This window comes from Mixophyes fleayi, chromosome 1, assembly GCF_038048845.1.
Source record: "Mixophyes fleayi isolate aMixFle1 chromosome 1, aMixFle1.hap1, whole genome shotgun sequence".
NCBI classification, from domain to species: domain Eukaryota; kingdom Metazoa; phylum Chordata; class Amphibia; order Anura; family Limnodynastidae; genus Mixophyes; species Mixophyes fleayi.
In genome coordinates this window covers 106,587,239-106,608,185 of record NC_134402.1, presented here as the reverse complement: position 1 = coordinate 106,608,185, position 20,947 = coordinate 106,587,239, and the positions used below count along the sequence as shown (strand labels likewise).

At 37.5% G+C, this 20,947-nt stretch overlaps 1 protein-coding gene across 3 annotated transcripts in view; it reads right to left on the bottom strand.

The window, feature by feature from the left end:
- The window catches only part of SLC10A7 (solute carrier family 10 member 7), a 140,365-nt gene that overhangs the window by 65,427 nt on the left and 53,991 nt on the right, over positions 1 to 20,947 (bottom strand). The window lies entirely within an intron of this gene.

Sequence of the window (20,947 nt, the reverse complement as noted above, 5' to 3'; positions counted from 1 at the left end):
CTAAGAGATTATACTATCTGTCAGAGCTCTGAAACAAAGTACAATGCAACAAACTCATTCTTTTGCTTATATGCACAGAATGTGACCACTTTCAGATAGAAAACTGTAAGGAAATGATTATAAACATATCTCGCTTTATAGAAAAAACTCTTTGTCAATCCATCTTCATCAATGATCCTGCTGAGCTCAGCACTCTGAATTGTCACTAAATATCCCAGCCATGTATCCCCTCAACCCTTAACAGTGGCACAAGCACAGAAGCCACAATCAGACAACATCGATTTGCTTTGCTCCCTAGTAAACCAAAATTGACTTTTCGTTGACATAGTATAAACACCATGAAACAATACAAATAATTACCTTTTGAGAAACAATTAGAAAATAAAAAAAGACCAAAGTGAATGATTTTTGGATAGAGTCGCTATTTTATAAAATATTATTTGATTCTTCGACACACACTTTGTTAACCCTTTCACTGTGCAGAACTTGTAAATACACAAAGGGTTGCTGTAGAATTCCAAAAATCATCATCAGGTATTTATATAGTGCTACTAATTCCGCAGTGCTGTACTTACATCTGCATGAACTTGGGAACTCCCATGAAATTCAAAAAAAATTAATCATCAGGCAGCCACCGAACCAGCATGCAAACAGGCGCATTGTGCAACACTGAACTTTTACATTATCAAAAGATTTTTTTTTTAAATGATAAATCAGCATTTCGGTGCCAATGTCGGCTCCTCCCTGATCAACGTGCAGATATTGTCACAAAAATGCCATCTTATTTGTTTTGATAGTATAGATGTGCAGTGTTGCAGCAGTGGTTATGTTTGGATGAACAACAGGCTTTGTTGTATTGCCTGTATAACACTTATAAAGTAATGCCAGGGAACAGGTGGCCACTACAAACCATGCACACATAATGATACGTCTGTACTATCACTGACTTAGCACAATATTTACATTGATAAAATAAATATTACTCATTAGTACCACTGGAATTCATAAACTATAAAGATATTTGTACAGGATTACATTTTATTTGTTCAAATGTTGATTTATAGCTCATTTTAATTTCTGCATTGTTTTCAAAAGGCTGGAATTTGATCAATTAGGCAGTGGGCACAGGTTCCACTTATGCTGATTTACCTCCTGTTCAGCCCCCACCTATCCTGCTTCCTTCTTCTTGTTATAGTGACTTGCTGTGCCCCATCTTGTACGACTCGTCATAGCTATGTTGTGTATTGTACTGCAATGTCTATATTGTATTGTCCTGTAATGCTATGCACTGTTTTGTTATATGCTTTCTATACGCTGCAGTGGATCCTTTGTGGCGCCCTACACATAAAATATAATAATTGGTCCAGAATCTTACGCAATTGTGTTCCAACAATTCACCTCAATGTCTGCTGCGGTCCTCCAATGCTCTCCTCCTATCCGCAGGTGTTTTTGAAGGACAATGACTGTATGAAAAAAGGACTGTATAGCATGAGCTATACAGGTATGGTACAAGGTATACTGCTACCCAAAACCGTCCTTGCTCTTAGTGGTCAGGGCTGCATACCCATTGAATAAAGACAAAACCGAGTGTATTCAGTGGGGGGCCTGCACCCCTAATCCCCTCATTCCTGCTGAGGAGGGGGGGGGGATTTTGTTTTATGTAGAATGCATGTTGCTCATTGACAGCACTCTGCGGGCAGAAAGAGGACAATGTCAACAGACCACTGCAGATATTGTGGGACCAGCTAAATTGGGTGAAATGTTAGACCCCAGGTTAAAAAATATTTTGTATTAAACTAAATTTTCAGTTTTAGATGGAGTTATGCTTTAATCACTGATATTAACAAAACAACACATTTAAGTCACTAAATACAAAATTAGAATGATCATCAGCAGTCGCAATTGTCATGTCGGTCCTAGCCTAGTCTGAAATATTTAATTTGCAAACTCCTACTCACCCCCTGAGGTGTGGAATAGGTAGAAGAGACAGCATCCTTGGATGTTACAAGGTTTAGGGTTGCAGGTCCAGCACTGAATACACTCAGTTTTGTCTTTATTCAATGGGTATGCAGCCCTGACCACCAAGAGCAAGGGCAGTTTTGGGTCGTAGTATACCTTGTACCATAACTGCATTTATCATTTACTATGAAGAGTTCTCACATCCGTTCTCCCACTCACTACATTAGGACTTAGTACGCAGCCACAACCATTGCTAGCATTTTTTTCTACATGAAAAACATGAATATTTGTTTTCCAATCACCTTATTAGAAATTGAGCATAATGCATTTAAAAAAATAGTGGATATCTTTTGGCATTCAAGGATCCAGGAAAGTGCTGCACTTATTAACATCTATAAATAATCATAATAAACAAAGACTAATAAAAATGATTTCTTGTATGAATGGAGATGTCCAAAAGTGTTTGTTTAGTTATTGCAATACATAAAGACTGGGTTGTCGCTTAATCATAATTACTAGAATCAAGTACAAATCTCATTATAAAATATTCTACTTAAGTGTGCACTTAACAGGCTGTTTGGCATTAGGTACACACCACAAAGATGCAACTACCTATAAGTTTAGCTCCTTATAAATAATATATATACGCTTCCTCTGTACATAGATTGCGTCTTTGCTATAAATTTAAAATACTGCACAAAATTCCACACAATTGAACTGACATTGCGCTCTCTCAACCTGGATACGCTCCCCATTTACTTAAATGATATGAATTTTTAGAATACTAAGATGACTAGGTCCTGTTTGAAGAACCACAGATATCCCCCAGGTAATTAAAATAGCAGTGGAATGTGAAATGAAGTATATTTCATTAAAGGAAAAAGAGAAGAGAGAAAAAAAAAAAAATACTTTCACTCTCTAGTGTTCTGCTGCTGGGCCCGTTGTCCATCAGTTAGCGAGCTCTCTCATCTCAATGCCCTACTGTATAATTAACTCAAGCTAGGATTGTTATCCAAGTAGGTTAAAAGAAGTGATGGCATAGCCTCAGTTTCATTAACAGCATGATGATGAGCAGTTCCTACTGTCTGTATCCTGAGCTCAGTGCCTAAAAGAGTAATCAGAAGCTAGAGATGAGCACCGTATGTTGTTTTTGCATTATAAGAGTGATTTAAGTAGGTATCAAGAGATTCACACAGTAGATCTGAAGCAAAGTCAGAATAGATCTAAGGGCAGTCATGCCTTGATTAGGTAGATAGTTAGTGCAAAGCAACTATGTGAAGCTCTTCAAAGTCCAACATGGTCTGTGCAATTAGAACTGAGGATGCAACAATAGTTGATGAAGCTGTGCTGATATATACTCATTCCCTGCCAGGAGGACTTTGTCTCAGTGCACTGGCTAAATAATGCCCTCATCACTTTATTATGGACGAGATGGTCACTTGGTAAATCATAAAGCCTTAGACCAGCAACATAACAAACTTGCAGCCACTTATGGTTATTTACTTTGCTCAAAAGGTGCCAATTTACATTAAAACCACAACTACCAATCAGCAAATCGCTTTCATCTGCTATAAACTTCAGCCAAAAATAACTTCCTACAATTCACGATAGTCATAAATACGTCATCTACTATGTTTTCAGAAAATGAATAAGTCTAATTGAAGACCTTTTCCTATAATTGCTCATTTAAAAACTGCTAAGAAAATTGCTGCTCTGCTTATCAGTAATCTCCTAACCTCACTTTCTTTTCTATGATCAGATCACCCACTCATCATCATCATTTATATATATAGTGCCACTAATTCTGTAGCGCTGTACAGAGAACTCACCCACTCTACTCCAAACACTTACTACTAATTATACACACAGTATAGTTATTAAATAGTGCATAAGAAAATACCACATACAGCACAGACTAGTTGTCCCGATGATACCTACCATGTAAAACAATGTTTAACCAGATCTTACATATTTACGTAATAACGTTTTTTAAACAAGCTAAAGTAAAATACTAACCAAAAAAAAATAAAAAAAAATTATGATGATTACAAATAATTTGCTACTGTGCTGCCCAATTGCTGCCTAATTGCTGCCTCATAGCGCTGAGGTCATGGGTTTGATTCCAACCAGGGCATCTGTGTAGAGTTTGCATGTCCTCCTAAAGTCATACTGGTAAGTTAATTAAGTGTGTGTGCCTGTGGATTGGGGGAATTTAGAATATAAATAACGGTTAATAATTATGTTATACTTTACGTGTATATACATTAATCATAAAATTATACATATTCATTTCAACAGTTTAATCAGACTTGAGAACAAAAGAACAAAACAAAAGTGATATCAGTGATATCTTAATTCCTTATATTTCTACTGGATAATCCCGTTACTTGTCTCTTTATATACCCAGTGGTATTACCAAAGCGGATTCAGAGCTTATGTTTACCATGTACCAGAAAAGCAGCTATGAAACTTTCCCATATCATTAGAAATGATTGTACCTGTGCTTCTCTGTGCAAGGCCACCTCCACCCAGTTCATCCTACAGAACTATCATCATTTCTTTATGAAAAGTCATGGGGATTTGGAGGATTGCATTGCATGCTGCAGCCGAACATAGAAAAAAATAGTTACTACCACCACACACACCATCTGTAAGGATCATTTAAAAACCCAAATCCACCCTCTTTGGTTCCACTGGCACAAAATTGGTCAAATTATTTACTATAAAATATTCATAAATATAAATATTCATAAAATATAACATTTTTACCTCAGAATACAATGGGATATACCCACAAGGCAGTGAAAACATTTGTATTTGGCGCATGTGTGGCCCTTGGTGAGACCTATTTGAAAACTTTGGGTCACTGATATGCAAGATCTGTGAGGGACATCCACAATAAGGGACTGAGGAGAGAAGTTGCGCAACATGGTTCAATGCTTTTAGGATTTGGTTGTAAACCACTGGGACATTTGTGTTCCTCTTTTATAGGACAAAGGTGGACAAGTAACAAGAGGTACATAATCCTAGACATATTGTTTAGGGTGTTATCGCAGTCTGCTACAGTTACATGTCTGATTCTTTTTTGTATGTGTAGTTGTATGCCTGTAATATGTATAATTGTATAATGTGTATAATATGGGCTTAGGTTTGAGTCGCACTTACATGAATGTGCACACTGATTTGCAAGGGACCTCATTGACTCCTTCCATGTCCCACAAATGAAATATTTGGGTATGCCTTTCTACCCTGGAATATAGTATATGGAGCATTGAGTGCTGACTCGCATACGTTCTTATTGCAATTCATGCTATGTGTAGAAACAGGTTAGACCTACCCTTCTCATTCAGTTCTGAGTGTGGGGTGTGTATTAGGTATATAAATGGCAGCATTTTTTAAATAAATAATAATTTTAGATTACTGTTTTTTACAGCCATACTTAAAAATGGGGACAGGATTGGGTATAAGCCTTCTATGTAATTGATACCTTACTTTGAGTATCATAGAAATCAGGATTTAAACTGAACATGTAGAACTAGTCCTGCTATTATACCAAACTTCTGCCTATTTTAAAGGAATACAAAATTCTAAATACATGTTGATGCTAGGAAAATGTATTTCACAATAAAAGAATATAAAATAATTCATAACATTTTTTATCAGACGCATACATAAACATAAAAACATTAGAGTAAACAGTGACATCATTTTTATATTATTATGCCCTCATCTAAAATGATAATGTAAATGATATATTAAACAGAATTGTTAAAGTAGCATCTGATTAATCACAACTCCTTAAGAGTGTGGCAAGAATGTCAATTTGTCTCTCTAAACAGAGCAACAACGGTCCCTAAGCACCCCCTTGTTTACAATTAGTGATTGTCATTAGAGAGTAAGCATAATTATGGTGCATTTATCCTCACAAGATGCAGCACACTAAGCAGAGGAGAAGGTAAGACACTGGAGTGAGTAGCCAATCAGTGTGCTCATATTCACAAAGCAACTCTGTCATGTTAAACCATAAACAGACATAAGAATATCTACCTAATACAGCTTATAATATCACGTATGGTCCTGAAAGGTGTTAGAGGTGTTCGAAATAAAGCAGAGCCATTCACAAATGTTACTATTTGTGACTGTGATCATAAATAGTAACATTATTACATTAATGGCAAGGTTATAATGCTTTTAGTTTTGCTGAAGTGAGATTATTGAAATAGACAAACAAAATAGGTAACTTGGCCAGTTTGCTAAATTTAAAATACACACATGAATGCATATTATACAATGTAAAGATATTGGGCCTAATTCCAGTTAAGCAAAAAGTAAGGCAAAACCATGTTGCATTGGAGGGGGAGGTAAATTCAAAATGTGACGGCAGATTTATAGTTGGGGTAGGGCATGTCCTAGATCGCCTTTAAATTTCAGTGTAAGAATAAGCTATCAAGTATGTGTGTGCTACATGAAAAAACAGCCAGTATTTTCCTTACGTGCAAAATAATAAACTCATTTGCACCCCTTGCATTGTAACATGGTTTTATCCGGAGAACATTTACTCCTTTTTTTGCCTTACGTTTCTTAATAACTCAGGCCCTTAGTCTTTTGTATCAATTCTTTCAATAAATGAAGTACTTTGGTGGTTGTTAGTGCAGTTCCGATGTAGCGAGTGGGGTGATATTCCAACTGTGTAAACAGTCTATACCTTTCGGTACACTTACGTGTGTCATGTGGGTGCTGCAGCCTCCATTGTCGTTTTTGGTGCAGCTGAGGTTCCTCTGTGGAAGATACTGTCTTCCCTCCACAAAGGAGGTCCTGGGCCAGGTTGCAGGATCCTCAGCGTTTGATTCGGGAACTTTCCATTGTGCATAACTATAAATCTATCTGATACATATGTATTTATTTTATTATACATGACTAGTGAAGCGCCGTTATTTTGCACCATGTCTATGTATGAATAATATCACGACATCCAGATATTTTCTTTTTACGTATGGTCTAATGTGACAACCACCTGTCTACTTAACCCATTCCATTACCCACACATCTTGTGCCTAGGGGGTAAAAAAAAAACCTTTGTATTGTAACAAATGTTTCACATTTGTATGCTTTATTTCCATCGGTTTATGAGCGCATATAAAAGCGCTCACCATGTAACATGCGGTCAGGGGGCACAATCCTAATGAAAGTAATAGCAGGTGCCACAGTGAGGCATTTTATCCCTAAAAGCAATGTATGAAAACATTTCTTGGGCCTTCATTTTACTTTAAACATTTGCAGAATTTTTTGCCTGCTTTTTTGCAGGATCCTAAAACGCTATTATTTATTTCTTAATCTGAGGCACTAATTCTATATTTCTCTATTTCTCTATTTCAGAAAAAAAAATCAATAAAACTGAGAAAAAAAAAAGCAAAATCTGAGCACTCGTATTGTCATATCACATCATATTTTTTAAGTAGGAAATATTACAATTATATCAAACAGCAACAATACATTTCTAAAATGAACCTAAAGAATCGAAGGGATTTACATTTCATTACAGCAAATAAAGTAAAGTTGTAGTGTTGCTGACATAAGCCTTAATGTAGTCATATTGACATATTACTAAAGAAATTACTCACAATAGCACTTGCTAAATCAGCTTTACGGAAATAAAAATGCAAAACACTTTAAAATCTGGCACATAAGTTTGGCCTTTTATGACTTATTTTATTTCCATTTTTCTTGTTTGCATAATGCACACTTCATTCCGAACAATGCCGCAGCACAAACATCAGAAATGTGTCAAAAAATTAAAACGAAGAGATATAAAGGTTGGAAAATGCAAACTCTCGAATCAACATTTTCAGTAAAAACTGGGAAGCAGCGTGCACTATAGACAGATATAAGTCAGAGCTTGTAAGACACATGAATATTAGTATCTGCAGTACAAAATACTACCCAGTTATTAGTTATATTTATTTACAGATAAATCCAGTTCAACAAAAACCTGCTCTTTTATGTTCTAGCTTTTAAAGATAATTCTGTTCACTGTGCGTATGTCCTGATGCCTTGCAGAGGGTGGCCTATAATGTAATACAAATATTGTGCCATAACAAAATACACACAATATATGGTAATGTCTCCACCCCTTTTCTGCTGATATCTCCTACTTAATGCCAATGGCTTCTGTATGCAAATGAGACAGATCTAACAACATTCACATAGTGTAAGGACAGACAGGAAATTATAACAGTTCCTGAGTGCATGGTGTATGTATGTATGTATGTATGTATGTATGTATGTATGTATGTATGTATGTATGTATGTATGTGTGTGTGTGTGTGTGTATATATGTGTTTAAACATTTAACCTGTGGGGTCCACACATTGCCACTTTAAATCAACCTTCCTCTAAGTCGCGCTGACGTGATACTGAAGTGCCGGAGTCCTGTGTGTTCGGAATCACGGCCTGTCAGCATGCCGCATCCATCGGAGATGTGAACCTTCGGTTTTCAGGTAAGTCTCTTTATTTTCTAGTTGTTTTTCTCACATATTTTTTTGTAGGACTAAAGTGTGTCAGATTTTTCAACATCGGTGATACAATTACCACCGCTTTTTATTATATATTAAGATTCAAAGCATACAGAACATTTTTGTACAATTATTCCCATCTTGGTAGAAATGTTTTATGTATTGGATTTTTAATCATATTCACCCAGTTTTTTTAACAATATTTTGTAGCTAGTTGTATTTTATTTAAGTTGTGATCTGGATTGCAAATTTTATGTAGAGAAGCTTGATGCCTAATTTCCGTTGAAGAATATTAAAACATACACACTTATTTTGATTGCTCAGGATACATTATTCCTGTTTACTGTTCTACAAACACTGGATTATGACAAGGCCCACAAAGGGGAGATCACTGGTTCATGCGGATGAGAGACAGAGTAAAGGAAGAGACGAGGTCTCAGTGCAATAGCCACCTATCTAATGCATGCTAAACTGGCTCACACAATAACATGAATAATTTAGCTCACGGAAACTTCACATGTGCCGAATACTATAAGCCGACCACTGGCATTTTCACTTCAAATTTGAACACTCTTTAGTCAACACGCTTCATCTGCATTTCTAACACCTGCTTCAGTCGGCTGTGAAGTGCCGTTATGAACAAATTTCCCTTTCATCTTTATACTGTCCATCCAGAACGCATACACAAAAAAATTATACAGTGGAACATAATTATTTAGCTTTTACGTCTGTGACACGGGTCTACTTGCGGAAATATTTTGATCATTTCTTGAAAGAAAATGGTTATTCAATGGGATAGTACCTAAAACATGCCAGTGTTTTATCTTCCTGAAATCAAACGTGTAAAAGCTTTTCTTATCCTGATGATCATTAATTTTACATAAGGAAGTGAAATGTGTTTCATTGCTGCAAAAATGAAGCATTCTGCCATATTTCAACAGTGGTGTGGTTTTGAGTGGGTATATATAAATGTATTGTTTAGCGTCATATGTCTACAGAAGACTACAGGTGCCTGGAAGCCACCCTAGCAAAGATACAGTGACAGTGTTGGTAACACAGCTGTTGCAGTACCGATTCTGGCCATATGGTGGTAATGCAAAGAACTCCCAGTTCTTTCACAATAAAACGTACTAACTAATAAGATTTGTGGTGGAAGTGGAAAAATGAAACATGTGATAGAATTTAAGTTTTACAACGAAGGCAGTAGAAGTGGCGGTATGGCATACTATCATATATGGGATGTATACATTGGTATGCCACTAAACAAGATATTATAAGATTATTATTTATAAGGTCAATATATATTAGAATTATATTCCATTTCATTCTAGTTCAGAACTCACACATAGTATAGGATATGCTGCTGATGCAGAGGTGAGTTCATATAGAGATATGTGCGGCTCTGCACGTGGGTGGAAATACGCTAGTTTTCAGAGATCTTTTTGTTTAACAGTATGTTCCTTATTGCTTACCATGGTTTAACAGGTTTGCTTCATAAACTTAAATAATCACTAAATAATACTATTAAAAAGATAATGTTCACTATGCTTAGTTTAGTAGGCATAGAGTATAAGATAGAGCAGCAATAAGGCATAATGTAGGACTGGAAGGATGTCTCACCTTAAATATTACACACACCTGTTTTTTTTTTTTGTTTTTTTTTTTAACTATTTATTTTGAAAAATAGCAGTCATGTACAGATAAGAATCAACAATTAGTACATTTGCAGGGCAAGAAACAAAAACAGAGAACAATACTTATCATGGGCATATGTCAATGAAACAGAAAATATTTGAATAGCTAATATACAAAATAGCCAGAGGATATTAATAAACAGACAGATAAGTATACAATTGTTATCCAGAATGTTCAAGAAACTATAACATATTATAACAATATAATGTGGGGAGGGGGGGGGGGGTTGGGAGGGGGCTGGTCGCCACCGAGAGTGAAAGAAAAAGAGAGCATACTTCCTCTTATCCACACAATTCCTTGCCCTTCCCTTTTTAGGAAGAGAAACAAATAAATATGAGAGGGGCAACAAAAGTTTCAAAGGTGGATACTACTCAGATTCTCTGGGAAGGGAAACCGCGTCAAGAGTCAGGCCATCTATGAACATAGGGAGTCACACACACCTGTTTTTAATGCAACTTGAGGACTCATATCTGGAACATGACACACAGTCTACTCCCCTCGAGAGCCATTAAAAATTTGCAGATTTTTGCAAGTTGGAGGGTATTTTCTGGGAGGTGGTAACACTGCCAGTGCATCCTGATGTCAAACCCACTGATGTCGACTGATCCAATTTTGTGTCGTTTAGGCTGAGGACCTAAGAAAAAGTGGCAGCATCCTTTCGAAGCTCTATGGAAGACTGTGTCTGGGAATGTTTAGCCCCACGCTATCAGGCAAACAGGTGTATGGAATCGGAGCCTCTGAAATGTGACAAGACAGCTGATCTGGCAGACATACTGATATTTTGGGTAGCCACTCCACATTCCTTACACTTCTCTGCAAGAAGTTCCATTGCGCTTTGCTTTGCTGGTGTCAGTACGATTGGAACTTTGCTCCCTAGTTTTCCCCGTATATTAATGCGTGTGAAGTGCCAGCAGAGCTTCTTCTCATGGTAGAGCAACATCCCCCTGGAGATCTGATAATTATCTCTTGAAGAGAAGGTAGTCAACAGCATCTTGGAAACTTCACCCTCCCCCTTCTTCGATTGAACAAGATCACCTGCGTCTGGGTGACCTTTGCAAGTAATGCCCAAGTTGTTAAGCGTAGGCTTGGTGGATAAATTACTTTGGTACGCTTGCTGTTTCTCATCGAGATACAAGTGCATTTATTTCATATCTTCAGTGAAAGGTAAGAGCTGAGCCATGTTCCATCAGAAATCAATTTGTTCCATCATCAACATTTATTCATATAGCCCCAGCAAATTCCGTTGCGCTTCACAATTGGGAACAAACAGTAATAACACAATACTGGGTAATACATACAGACAGAGAGGTAAGAGGGTCTTGCTCACAAGCTTATAATCTATGTAACAGTAGGAGTTTGATACACAAGGGTAAGTACTACATATTGCAAATTGGTCCAGCTAGAATGCAAACGTAAAAAAATACTTAGTGGGCTATGGGATCCATAGGATACATAGCAATGTTGGTCACAGGGTTGCTGTCTTGTGTTAACTTTGTAGAGAGTGGTAATAGAATAACCTACAAAGATTAAGAGGATGGTTAAGGAATACTATAAGCTTGTCTGAAAATGGGGGTTTTCAGAGAACTCTTGAAGGTTTAAAGACTAGAGGAAAGTCTTATTGTGTGAGGGAGGGAATTGCACAAAGTCGGTGCAGCTTGAACAAAGTCCTGTAACCGGGAATGGGTGCATGTGATGAGAGTGGAAGAGAGACGCTGATCTTGTGCAGAACGGAGTTGGTGAGTTTGGAGATATTTTGAGACAAGTGGGGATGCATGTTGGTGCAGATTTGGTGATGGCCTTCTTAGTAGAAGAATTTTATAATGAATTTGTTGAAAAACCAATTTTAAAGACTGACAGAGTGGCTCAGCAGAGGAATAACGATTTGCAATTAATTTAGCTCCTGCATGCCAACTATATTGTAGGGATAACCGTCTGATTTAGTGAAGACCAGTAATGAGGAAATGGCAAGTGTCGATGCAGGAGATGATGAGTGCATGAATTAAACTTTTTGCAGTGTCTTGCGTGAAATATGTGCGTATTCTGGAAATGTTTTTAAGATGTATGAAACATGATATAAATATAGAGATGACGTGGAGATCAAAGGATAGTTGTGAGTCAAGGATTACACCTCCTACCCCGCAGTGAGCTTGCGGGGTGGGAGTTATGGTCATATATTGTAAACAGAAATAGAAATGTCAGGCAGGAGGCTTCTGTTGTTGGGTGGGAATATTATTAACTCTGTTTTTGAAAGATTGAGTTTGAGGTGGTGAAAGGACATCTAAGAAGAAATGACAGAAACACAGTCAATAACGCAGGACAACACAGATGGTAAGAGATCAGGAGAGGATAGAAAATTTGGGTATCATTCACATAGAGATGATACTGAAATCCAAAGGAGCTTATTCGCTTTCCAAGAGAAGTGGTGTTGAATGAGAATAGCAGAGGACCTAGCACTGAGCCTTGTGGTACTCCAGCTGATAAAGGAAGCGGAGCAGAGGTGGAGCCAGAGAAATGAACACTGAAAGAGCAATTAGATAGGTAGGATGAGAAGCAGGATAAGACAATGTCTTGAAGACCTAGGGATTGTAGCGTTTGTATGAGGAGTGTTCAACAGTGTCAAATGCAGCAGAGAGATCCAGGAGAATTAGAAGACAGTAATTGCCTTTAGTTTTAGCTGTGATCAAATCATTGATAACCTTGGGCAACAGTCTCTGTGCATTGTTGAAAGCGAAAGCCTGACTGAAAAACATCCAATAGGTTGTATGTGGTAAGAAAGTGTTCATCTTGACTCATAGAACTTCCTGACGTTGCCTACATTTTCGACGGCAGCAGTGCATCCCTCCATCATTGCTCTGCACTCCACAATGCTCAATATCTTTTGCAACTCATGCCCGACCTTCAGTGCCTGCAATGGTGTCTTAAATGTACCGGACTGTTTTTGCCAGGTTTGGGTTTGTTGCCCCTTTGGTTCAGCTTACATGTATTCAGGTTTCACCACAGGTAGTCTTACAAACAAGCAATGGCAAGCTGCACAGTGCATGAAGCCTTTGGCCACCATCTCTTTGTCAGTAATTTTGCAAGAATCAAAAGGCTGCGTCTTTTCCTTATCACCTCAGTGTTGTGTGCAAAGTTGCCTCTTTTCCGAAGAATTGCAATTTGGATGCACCTTTCTTTCGAGTGCCTGGGAAAAATTTCATGGCCCAGGAAAAGTAAGTCTCATTGCGGTGAACATGCTCCATATGATGGGTTATTTTTGAGAGGTACTTCTCGCAGTACATGCAGTATTGCGTTTTGTTATACACCCGGGAGCCATCACTGTTTTAGGACGGACACTGCATCATATTCCCGGCCTTGTGTGTTTATAACACCGCTGCCATCAGGTTGGGAATCATTGTACATAGAACACGTCTCTGTGTACCGTTGCTTTGTTCCACTTCCGTTCATCAATGCTGGAGTCTGAATAACTCTGCTCTGAAGTGCCAGGGGCACATTCATATTTAGTGCTCTCCGGGCTATAGTCAGAGCCACCACCAGGCTGTGTCATGCTCCACTATCCCCTAATGCATGTTCCACTGACTTCTAGTGGTGGTGTACACACTTTGCCCTCCACATCAGACACACACGCACACTTTTGGTCCTACAAAAGCTACACGCAGGGAGTGACATGCCATTTTTTGATGCTGAGTATAATAGCAAGGTCCCCTGCATGGACTAGGTTTTGTGAGGACCTCATTTTTTGTCCTCACTACTACCAAGGTCCCCACAGTGTTGGTGTGTAGGCAAAACGATGTCCCCATAATAACAGGACTACAGTTACACACACATGCCAAAAAACATACCTACAGACTGGTTCACTACAATGGGGTGACACCTATGGATAGATGTTACTAGAGATGCTCTCACAGTTCTCAACATCCAGAACAAAATGGAATAATGCAGGACAAATAAAAAATTAGAAACTTGTAGGAGATGATCCTCATATTTATGGCTGCTATAGTCTGTATTGTGACAGACAGTGGCAACTGGTCATATGGCACAAATATGCTGACCTGTTTATGGATGACTCTCAAATGAAAATATACATACACACACATTTTATATATATATATATATATATATATATATATATATATATATATATATATATATATATATATATATATATATATATATATATATATATATATATCCATTGCCACTAAGTCCTAAGGTTCAAAACAATAATGTGCTTTTCACACTACATGTTTCAATACATAGTGGTAAGTATTCTATTCATGCATAAGAAAATAAACATTAAGCAGAAAAACTGGTAAAACAACATAGGTAGAATATGAGAGAGTAAAACAAATATGTCAATTGGATAAAAACCTACTTCTCCTGTTTACCGTGATACACGACTTAACTCATGTTATCATCAGGATCTTGTCAGGAATTAACTTTTGGGAATATTTACAACAAAATGTACATGGGTTTTGCATTTATATTCTGAAGCGGATGCATTATAATCCCTTTCCATATGACAGTAAGCTGGCATCAAGAACTATCATTACAGTGTTTCCAAACCGTTGCCAAGCAGCTTGTAATGGCACATTGCCACCTAGAAGAACTAGAGCCTTGTGTACTCCCTCCTGCTTAACTCAAATCCCTACATCACTGCCCTGCCACAGCCATCTCCGTCCTGTGTGCACTACCTGTGAAGGAAGCATGCCCTGTGGAGGGATTTAGATAGTGTACTACACTACATGAAGCCATTATTTTACATAAAAAACACACGCACAGGCCTTATGTATACACTTTCTAAACAGACTTCTGTTCTGGTTTTCATCTTCATCATAAAACATATAGGTTAAGTAATCACATTCATTAGCATTATTAGTCAATGATTGGATTCACAAAATAAAAAGGTAAAAAACAGCCTTGGTTTATTGGCTTGGGTAGTAGAGTTTACTAATTGCATTTCATATAATGAAATGCCTCACAACTAGAAAAAAAAAAATCAAATGAAAAATAATTGAAAAATTTGTACCAGCTTTTAAAAAAATTAGATTTAGAAGTTGCTGGTCTTTCCAGCAATTGAATTTGTGTCACAAATTTGCAAGACAAATGGACACTCTGATTAATATGTTTACATCAGTATGTTAGCGCTGATCCTGTCAAGCTGCAGAAGAAAGAAATCCATGCCACATAAATCTGATGCATAGCGTATAGGGGGATGCCATTTCAATTCTAACTAAAACAGGCAAGTATTTTCCTTTAAAATATAACTATAATTGACCTTTCTGTGGTACTTTTAAAAATGTGAATTTCCACTGTTACTAGATATGAAAAATGTTGCATCAAGTTACATATAGGAGGCAGCGAGTGGCTATTAAAATAAGACTTTTCAAAAACGTGCCTGTCAACTACTCTGGGTGGAGCACGTCATATTGTTGACTGAACAAATACTGAGCCTATCAGTTCACTGAGTGTTACTGACGATATTGATGAACAAGGCATTTAGTGCCTCATACCTCAGTGATTCAGTGATGTTAGATTCAGGAGTCAATGAAATAAATCTTAGAGCCAGGGGGATCTTTTTAGGTGCCAAGTAAGTGGTGGAAGTATTGACATAAATAGATATGGACTTATTTTAACGAGGTTTCAAACTGCCTATATCTTGGGCTACCCATCTACCTCAGATTAATAGTGCCTTCAATGCCTTTAATTTTCTATGACTTGTGAAATCTCATCCAATACTGCATGTTACTATTAATGCTACTGAAGTATGTTACTATGTCATAAGTAGTCTACCCAATGTATTCATCATTTTGTGGGCTAAACCAATATTCCTGAAACTGCTCTCTTCCAATTCACTAGCAATTAATAACATCACCCATTCATGAAATATAGCATTCTTAATAATAGGCTAAATACCGGTTCAACAAACAAAATGGCTTCCTCAGCTGTGTGCCATTGATGGGGTAAATATCAGAATTGCGGTGTATAACCTGGCAGCAATCCAAAGAAGACTGCCAATCCGTAATGCCAGCAAACTGCTCAAAACTGGGCACACACACCATAACACCCTACAGTTAGAATATTGAAATAACATTTCTAAATAGTGTCCAATACTTGATCCTGCACAGGATGTTTCCTCATAGGAGAAGATTAAAGCAAATAAGGAATGTAAAGCTTATTAATAGGGTTTACTAGTCTAGTTAAGAAAGTAGTTAAATCAAAATGCACTAAAAATCCGTTAAAAGCGATCTAAAATAAAAGTAAATAATCTGAGGCCATAATACTACGGCAAACTCTAAATAAACTCTTAAAAGTGCCAGTCTGTGGTTTCAGAGGCAGTAACTGAGCAGACATGTAGTTAATATATTAGAAATTCGTCCCGCAGACACCCCATGGATATATATTTGCATGCTGCCAGGATCAGCTTCTTTGATAACTAGCTATGCTGAATTACTCAAATGCTATCAAACTTTATTAAAACCTCATCAAGGGAAGAAATCAAATCACTTATTAAGCTCTACAATTATTGTAAAGCGAGCAGTTTAAATGAGAGGAGAAGATAATGACATTACTGTCTTAACTTAAAGAAATTCTCAAAGGTACTATCCTGAGATATTCTGTTGGCCTGAAATTTATGTAAATTGAATTCATCCATAATTAGTTATTACCCGCTGAGCACGAAAAAAAAAAAACCCAGAAAAAAATGTTTTCTAAAACAATTAGATCTTAAAGACAATGCATTTTAATTGGGGGTGGGTATTCTTTAGCAAATAAATTTGTCAACAAAAAGTTAGATAGCACCAAAAAATACAATACAAGCGGCAAATTATAAGGACAAAGAGCATAAAGGCCATAAGTGAAAAGTAGTCAATTTTATGATGGATTTTTCATATGTTTTGTACATGAACACAAATATTTAAGATTAAAAACAAACCTTAACATAAAAATGTGTCACATGGAAGCGATAGAGGAATGTCAGTTGTATATGATCTGAGCCTGTTTACATTTCATAGGCACATAATCTCTAAGAGCAAACAAGAGCTATATGTGTGTGTAGGGACAGACAGGCAGCTGCATTTTAGCTGCACAGGGTTTGTGTCTTCCAATTCAGGGGAAATATTTGGTCAAGTCCCCTCTGGTGAACATATATGTAAACAAAGTGTATTGGTAGGACTAGAGGTTAAAAAAAATAAAAATAAAAAAAAATACACAGTCTAGATGTCATTTTCACAAATAGCTCAAAAACTGTGGGTAAAATAACAATTCTCCAAAAATTTAAAACCAATCAATGCTTAAAATTCAGAAAATTCCCCTCCCAGCCGCAGAAATAAAACATTGTTACAGCAATAAGAGGCATAATTCTTTCAACATGGAAATAACATCAAAATGATCTTTGCTTAATTGTGATTACAACATACACAAATAAGCAAATATATACAATAATTTTATGTTAACCCTCCCCTCGTTAGGCAAATTTAGGGGTTTGTGGCCCTTGCTTGCACTCATGTTGTGGACCTGGCCAAACCACATTAACCACATTGAAATCACACCCCATAACTAATTAAAATAAATATATCCCATTACACCATGCCCTAAGATCGACATAAGAATTTGGGGAGGGTAGAAAAGAGATTATATAGGGAAGAAAGTAAATAATGGAACTGTACTAAATAGTGAGTTTTGCAAGGAAACTTAATAGCGCCATCATAGAAACTAGGTAAACAGTGTCGCACGCTGGGGGGGTTACTGGGTCTCCAGAAACCCCTCCCCTCCGCTAAAAAAGTGCCCTATATAGCGGCACTGTACTATATAGCAGCCGCGGCACTGTCAAAGAAGCGTCCGCGGCGGTGCTGTGTTGTATACAGCACCGCCGCGGACGCTTCTTTGACAGCGTAGCGGCTGCTATATAGTACAGTGCCGCCTAAATGGAGCTGCTGCGCACGCGCGGCAGCTCTCTCGCTTTTTTCAGAGGAGGGGAAACCACCCCCCCCCCCTTAAAAATGCTCCGTGCGCCCCTGGTAAAGTTCCATAACAATAATATTTGCATTAATTCCTTAATACTTACATTAAACAAATACAAAATGAAAATAAACAATATAGTATTAGCATCATTTTATGCCAAGTCAAACCTCATACAGCACATTCCTGGACCAAGTGTTCATGTTTTTAATGCATAAAAAATGTAAAACGTATTACAACACATATATTCCAATATGCCTAAATGACTGTTCTAAAACCACTTGAGCATTGTTTAATTCCAACAAAGTATAGCCATGCATATCTCTGCTCTAAGCAGTTAGCACAATTCAGTAACAACAGTATTATGAGTTGTATTAGTCTATTAAATATCCTGCACATAAACTTTAACTTGCTGTGCTCACTCTGACATTTATAATGCTTATTTATTTACTTACTCATTTCGATTTTTATAAAAAAAAATTGCTTTGACTTTTTGCTTACATGAGACTATTAGAGTTAGAGCAGCACATAAAAAAAGACGCTTTGCAATTATACAGTATTATTACATTCCGCTGGTGGCTTACAATCCAGGTAATTCCAGTGTGGGAAGTGTATAATGTTGAGTGCATAGCTACAATCACTAATGTGCTTGTACACACTAATCTCATCCCAATTGCAAAGTACCGGGGAGTATGTTGACGCTATACAATAAATGAGAACAATAAAATAATAATACTGTATGTCTCTTGTTGGCTATTTGGAAAGTGGTAGAATGTTTAAGTACAGGTATTAATAAGGTTTTATTCGTGTAATTTTAAGCATCATTCCTAAAACATACTAAGTTACTGATAACACGTCTTACCCCACGCCGCCCTTGGCGTTGCCCTCAGCATTACATTTTTTAGTGGTAATCATGTCGGTATGTATGAAATTTTCCCTGAACCACTTCAATTAGTAATAGGCTTTCTGACAAAAGAATTTATACCACTATACTTTTATTTATGTGTTATAACAATAAGTAGAAGTACAACTAGTGAGCAGTAATACACATAAATATATCTGCCATACACACCTATCCACTTATTTTGCCACTTTTCATACCTTGATAAACAAATGAAAAGCACATTAAGAATAGGGCATAAGAGTGCTGTGGAACAAAGGGGAAAGATGACAACCTATGCAGTAAAGGAATTACCCAGGGGTCATTGTTCTACATTGGAAATGCATGAGTTCAATCCATAATGATAATCTTATACACTGTAGTAAACTAGATCATAATTTGTACTTAAATGCAGCAAGAGTTGTCATAGTGGGGAGGGTCACTTGAAACATATTCCAAAGGAGCTACATCACTGGGCTGTTATTACACTCTTATCAGGCCGGTCATGTCAACCCCTTCTCTCCAGCCAGTAACTCTGAACTATGCAGGACTTGATGCTTTAGCGGTCATCGAGATTCCACCGGAAATGCTGATCATCTTGTAAGCATGGACTCTCCAAAAAGTCTCAGGGCTAGATTTACTAAGCTGTGGGTTTGAAAAAGTGGGGATGTTGCCTATAGCAACCAATCAGATTCCATCTTTCATTTATTTAGCACTTTCTACAAAATAACAGCTAGAATATGATTGGTTGCTATAGGCAACATCCCCACTTTTTCAAACCCGCAGCTTAGTAAATCTAGCCCTCAGTGTTTAATCAAGACAGGACACAGGGGATCACGGACTTAAAGTGGTTAAGCTCTTTCATGTGGAAATTTAAGGACTTTTTCCCACTTCTCTGATAGACAACCCAGAGCCATCGCCACAGGGGACCTGGGGTGGATCCATGCATAAGTTACGAATACTCTAACACCCCCCACCCACACAGGCTTGCCAAGCCAATGGTGGACTTGACTATCTAGAGGTTGCCGCTGCTCCGATGGTCTGGAAGATCGATTGCTGTGCAGAAGCACAGGAGCATCAGGGAAGGTCCCATGGATTCAGCGAAGCTGTGAGCCTGACAGAAGCAGAGTAACAGAAAGCTTGGACTGTACCTTGCGGTATAGGAGCGAAGATGTACATGTGTCAATGGAAGGGAAGCTAATGCCCTGAGGGTACCGCAGACTACTGGAGGGTAAGGATTGTGCAGTATATTGGGTTATAGTGATGCTCCTGGCTATTGTTAATTTATCTAATTTTGCTAAATAAAGTCGTTCTATTAGGCTTTATTCAACGGTTATGCATCTAAGTGAATACTGAAGCCATAGTGGTACAGCTGGCATATAGGCTGCCCTGGGCAAATCAACCAAGCTGAGGACATTAAGGGGTGTTCATTTCCCAGTATCTTCATAGGTGTCATTTCCACACCTGTGTTCTAATTTAATTCTACAAAGAAGCACAACCTACTTTTTTGTGCCAACGAGCACTGCCAGTGCAACACATTGTATCTGTAAAAGGACAATGCAAGAAAAGCGCATGGCAAACTAATTGTAAGGACATCACTAAAGTGCACGCTTTCCCAGCAAATATGTGTGAATGAATCCTCAGTTTCCCTCTTAGACACACAATCTGATGCTTCCTTTAGGCAATTATCTCTGTGTCATAAAGCCATACAGCGAACACACAAATGCTCAGGAGAGACTCCAGCGGAGATTGAAGATCTTCAATCATGTGCCATTGTGCTTTTGTCTCCACAGTACTTCAGCTGTTTGCTGCTATCTAATGGGTATCCAATATAGCTCATTAAAGACAATAAGAAAACCTATCAATATATTGACATATGTTCATTACGGCAGTTAGCAGCAAAGTATTTTATTAGAGTAAGGTAAGTTTACGTAACTGGAGAAGG